This window comes from Pinus tabuliformis, chromosome 5_1 (assembly GCF_031772625.1).
Source record: "Pinus tabuliformis cultivar Carrire ecotype Pingquan chromosome 5_1, CPIR1, whole genome shotgun sequence".
NCBI classification, from domain to species: domain Eukaryota; kingdom Viridiplantae; phylum Streptophyta; class Pinopsida; order Pinales; family Pinaceae; genus Pinus; species Pinus tabuliformis.
The window spans coordinates 548,495,097-548,501,143 of NC_142305.1; positions in this window are offsets into that span (position 1 = coordinate 548,495,097).

Consider the following 6,047-nt stretch of genomic DNA (forward strand, 5'->3'; position numbering starts at 1 on the left):
AGAGGTAATGGCAGAGGAAAAGGAAATTCTTATCAGTGTTATAAGTGTCACAAATGGGGAAAAAGATTTTTTGAATGTCCTGAAAATAACCAAGCTAGAAAAAGGGGAGCTTATGTTGCTCAACATGATGTAATGGAGGCACCACCACAGGAGGTGGAAAACGTGCCCGAAATAGAAAAGACTTCATGTTGAACAAGGTTTTACTAAAGCGAGCTATGAAAGTAGCTGATCTGACATAGAGGAAAGCATTGTTGCAGACTTTGTGCAAGTCGCATGGGAAATGATGAAAATCAATTATAGACAATGGAAGTACTGATAACCTGGTAGCTACTGAAATGGTGGAAAATTTGGGTTTGAAGAGGTTGAAGCACCCAACTCCATATAAGGTGTCTTGGTTGTAGAAAGTACACCAGCTACTAGTTCGTGAGTAGTGGGAGGTGGAGTTTCATATTGGCAAGTACAAGGACAAGGTAATTTGCAATATTATGCCTATGGACATGTGCCATATTCTGCTCGGTAGACCATGGCAATATGATAGGAAGGTCATCCATGATGGGGAGATGAATTGTTACATATTTTCTAAGGATTGGATAAAGCATACGGTAGTTCCCATGAAAGAAGAAAATACTGCCGCAACTAGTGGAACAAAAGCATTTCTGGTAGGCGGAAATGAGATTCTGTGACAAATTCAAGGTAATGAGGTAGACTATAAAGTTGTGAGGAGACCAAGAGAAGTATTGATACCTACTGAAATTACTGACTTGCTTGTGGAAATACAGGACATGATGCATGAGTTTAGTGATATTGTGGTAGATGATCTACGAGACAAATTACCACCTAAGGGGAGCATCAGTCACCATATTGATTTCATTCTGGGAGCTAGTTTGCCAAACAAGGCTATTTACCAGATGAGTCTGAAAGACAATGAGAAGATCAGGAAGCAGGTATAGGAGTTGTTGGATAAAGCGCTGATTTAGGAGAGTCTGAGCCCTTGTGTTGTTGCAACTATTTTAACTCCCAAGAAAGGAGTTGAGTGGCATATGTGCAGTGATTCCCAGGTGATAAACAAGATTAATATCAGATACATGTTTCCTTTACCATGGATCGATGATATGAAGTATTTTCTGAGTGGAGAAGCATATGTTTCAAAGATAGATCTGAAAAGCGGCTATCACTAGATCAGGATTTGAGAAGCTGATGAGTGGAAGACAACTTTCAAGACCAATGAAGGCTTATATGAATGGTTGGTCATGCCATTTGGAATGAGCAATGCTCCAAGTACATTCATGCATTTGATGAATGAGATGTTAAAAGAATTCATTGGAAAATTTGTGATCATATATCTCAACGATATACCTATATTCAACAAGACGAAGGAAGAACATTTTCAACATGTCAGGTACATACTAGGAAAATTGTAGCAAAATAAATTGCTGATAAATTTTAAAAAATGTTATTTTTTCAAGAAAGAGTTAATTTATTTGGGATTTGTAATTTTTGAGAATGAGTTGAAGATGGATTCAGAGAAGGTTGCAACCATATTTAGCTGGCCATCTCCCAAAAGTTTGTTTGAAGTGAGAAGTTTTCATTGATTGGCAAGTTTCTATTGGAAGTTTATTAAGAACTTCAATGGAATTTGTGCACCTATGGTGGACACCATTAAGAAGGAAAATTAGCATTTTCTTTGGACAGAGTCAACTGGGAAGAGTTTTCAATTGCTAAAAAAAAAATCACTGAAAAACAAGTTCTAAGATTACCAGATTTTAACAAACCTTTTCAAGTTCATTGTGATGCCAATGGGACAGCCATTGGTGCAGTACTCAGCCAAGAAGATAAGCCAGTAGCCTATTTTAGTAAGAACTTAAATGAAAGTAGGGAAAAGTACACATATTATGACAAAGAATTTTATGTAGTCATCCAAGCATTGAAGCATTGGAGACATTATTTACTGGCTAATGAATTTGTCTTATTTTCAAACAATTCCGTATTACAGTACACCATGCAGCAACATAAGCTGAATCATAAGCATGTGAAGTGGGTGGATTACTTGTAGAGCTTTATGTTCATTTTGAAACACATCAGTGGTCAAGCCAACAAAGTGCCAAATGCAATAAGAAGGAGACGTTTGATACTACAAGAAAGTGTAGAACAAGTATTAGGATTTTAACATCTTAAGGACTTGTATGAAACAGATGTAGATTTTAAAGAAGCTTATGAAGGTTGTGAAAATCCACTGTTGAGGGACAATAGTCCATGGTTGGACTATAATATGTAGGAGGAGTTTCTATTCAAAGTAGGATAGTTGTGCATTCTATAATTTTCTATGAGAGAGAACTTGATCTAGGAAAAGCACAGTGTAGGTTTGGCTGAACATTTTGGCATAGACAAGACTTTGGATTAGTTGAGCCACTTTTAATATTGGTCGACGATGCAAAGAGACGTGCAAAGATTCTTGGTCAGATGGAAAGTGTGTCAGCATGCAAAGGGTCGCATCCAAAATGCAGTGTTGTATACACCCTTGCCCATTTCAAACAAACCATGGAATTGAGTCAGCACGGACTTTGTCTTAGGTGTGCCAAAGACATAGCGGGGATTTGACTACATCATGGTGGAGGTGGATCGTTTCACTAAGATGGCACATTTCATTCCATGCAGAGAAACCAGTGGTGCCACACATATAGCACACTTGTTCTTCAAAGAGATAAACAGATTGAACGGCTTGCCGAAGTCCATCATCTCAGACAAGGATGTAAAGTTCACAAGCCATTTTTGGCAAACCTTGTGGATGAAATTAGACACAAAACTGAACTTCAGTTCAACTTATCACCCGCAGACAGATGAGAAAACCGAAGTTGTGAACCAGAGTCTGGGAAATCTTCTGAGGATTCTGGTTGGTAAAAATTGTGGATAGTGGGATCGTGTGCTTGCACAAGCAGAGTTTTCCTATAATTACTCACCCAATAGAAGCACGGCTATAAGTCCTTTCCAAATCCTATATGGAATGCATCCATGTGGAATATGTGAGTTGCAAGATTTGGATCAGTTGGAGCGTAGGAGTGCTGATGGCAAAGATTTCGTGAAGGCAATCAATGATCTACATGAATAGGTAAAATTGAAGCTACAAGACAACAACCAAAAATACAAACAGAAAGAAAATTTGAAAAGATGGGAGGTACAATTCGAAGTAGGAGACCTGGTACTGGCACACTTACACAAGGAGAGGTTTCCAAAAGGAAAATACAACAAATTGAAAAGGAAAAATATTAGGCCTTGCAAAATCCTTAGGAAGTTTTCTGAAAATGCTTATGAGTTGCAGTTACCTCCAGGTATAGGAATCTCGCCCATTTTTACTGTGGAATACATGTACCCTTACATTGCTATTGATGAGGAAGACAGTTCGAAGATATGAAAATGGGACACCCAGAATGAGGAATAATTGTGGATTAGACAAATGCCTCGAGGAAAGCCTTTCAAGATTGAACAAATTTTAGATACAGAGGTGGCCAGGAAGACTCGAAAGAAGGAATATTTTATAGTATCTGGTTAAATGGAAGGTCCGTCGTATTGAGGACTCTTCCTGGTTGGATGCTGCCCAAGTTCAAAGCGTCAGGTACTCTATTGAAGAGCTCATGGAAAGGAGCCATGAATTTAATTTACCCCAGAAGCCTAATGTAGGAGCATCCAACTGAAACGTGACAAACGGAATTGACTTCTTTTTCTCGACAGAAGAAGAAGGTTTTTTTTTTTTTAAGTTAAATTTGGGCTGACACAGCCATTGTAATTTGAAATTAAAAGAAAAGTTAGATTAGGATTAGTTAAACGTTAGGAATTAGTTTCAAGAAACTATTTTGTAACTAAAAGACAATTTCTCAACCATGTGGAAATATTGGAAAGGCATAAAAACCAAACCAGATCCACATTGTGGGTGCCTCCCATCTTACAGAAGAAGAGTAATCAGAAATAATTTATTTGATAAACTATCTGTGTGAAGTATTTCGTTATCATAAACTTCGTGTAATTATATGTGATATTTTCATCTTAAAGCTAGATAGATTGTTAACTATAATTCGAGCTCTGTTTGACTAACAAACCAAAAACACAGAAACCAAGACAATTAAACAAAACACACCCGAATTAACAAGGAGGAACAACAAGTTATATCACAATCAAAGTGAACCAGGAAAGAACAAAATTCTTCAAATCGGTACTACGCAGGAAGCAAGTTGAGCAAGAATAGCATTATAAAGGAGAAACCACAGGTAGATTACAAAAAAAATTATTTGGTAAACAAAATTTAAATTTATTTCATTTCAAAGAGTCAAGAGCATACATTGAATAACCTCCAAATGGTGTCGAACAATAACCCAACAAGGGATATAAAAGATTGTACATATTATAATACGACTAGGGTTCCACCCTACTCACAAGTCTGGTAACACATTCAAACAATGCAGGGAAAGGGCAAACCATTCAAGAAATACAGTACAGTGGAAAACCTCTTGGGGTTTTAAGTTCTAACGAAATTAAAACTACTAGCTACAAAGGGAAAGACGTACCACTTTCACATAGCGGAGCCTTGGGCTTTGAAGACAACAAGGAGTCACCCAGGTTCTAAACCTGCAACCATGACAAAATACCCAAGTCAGAAAGACATAGGAGAATGTGATTGATAAGCATAACTAGAATGAGAGTAAGCGAAGGATTGCATTGATATTTTATCTGGAGATACAAGCCATCGAACCAGAAGGTCGAAATACAGAACAACCATGAACAAGACTCCATCACAGTAAGGTCGTCAAAGGGTTTAACCTGCTCCCAATGGAGCCAAAAGATTAGTAAGATGAGAATAAAACTTGAAGGAAAGAACTAGAATGAAAACCTACCTATGTGTGATGAAGCCGAGTTGCCTAGGAGCAAAGCTGAAGACTGTTGAACACACAGGAAAACAATCATAAAAATTACATACAGGACTATGAAAATATGAGCAAAAGTCGAAGGATAATAATACAAAAAGAACAGTGTACCAAGCATGTGCATCTCGTGAATACAGAGACCCTACAAGAGAAGAAGCCGAAGCCATTTCACACAGAAAGAGAAGCTTCACAAATCACCAGTGGTCATGGGGGCGGAACCCTAACCCTCCTATTTCACTCAAGCCTTCCGACAATAAGCAGGAAGTGACAAATAACCCTAAGGACGAAAGACAAGTGACTTTTGATCGGAGAGATAAGCCCATGGATTCAGCCTGAGATTGCATGAGGGTGACTCCCTAGGGAGGAGTTTAGGTAGGTAGAGTTAAATTCACAAATTAATTATAAGGTCCCTGATATACAAATCAACTGTATTTCAATTATTGACATTGAAGTTTGTGTCCTCAAGAATCCATACCAACCTGGAATATTGATTAGCTAACGATGGTAAATTTGGAGCTCAAAGAGTTCCTATAGCATGGAATGATTGAATGAGCAGTGCACATAACTAGATTAGATGTTAGTGCGATGGAGTGATAGTGTTGTTGAGTGTTCTTGGAAAATGCATGGAACATGTGAAAAAGTATGTATGTATGGTTGAGAATTTGTGTGAATATATACACTTGTAGCATTTGAAAAAGGTGAAGATGATTGTCCTGTGTATTATGTGTTATGGTGACAGAATATGGATAGGGTTTTAGGTGTTAGTAATGCATACCTATGGGATTGAATTCCTACATTCAATAAAACTGTTGGACCAGAATGTGCATGTGGAGAAAATTCAAAATATAACAATATGGCCTTGGTTTTGACAGAGTTGTCACTACTACTTTGATTAAAGGATTTTATTGTTCTTTAGATTGTTAAAACAATTGTGGCTGTAGGGGATTATATGTTTATGATAGTTAAATATGGTAGTTTTATACATATGCTTCTTTATTTGTTATAGAGTATGTTTTAATGTTGATTGTGTAAGTTAAGAGAGGGTTTGTCTACGGAAATTTGTTTCAATTGCTACGATTGAGTATATGTTGTCATGAGGGCTTGACATAGTATTTTTTAGTGTATTGGGTTTGA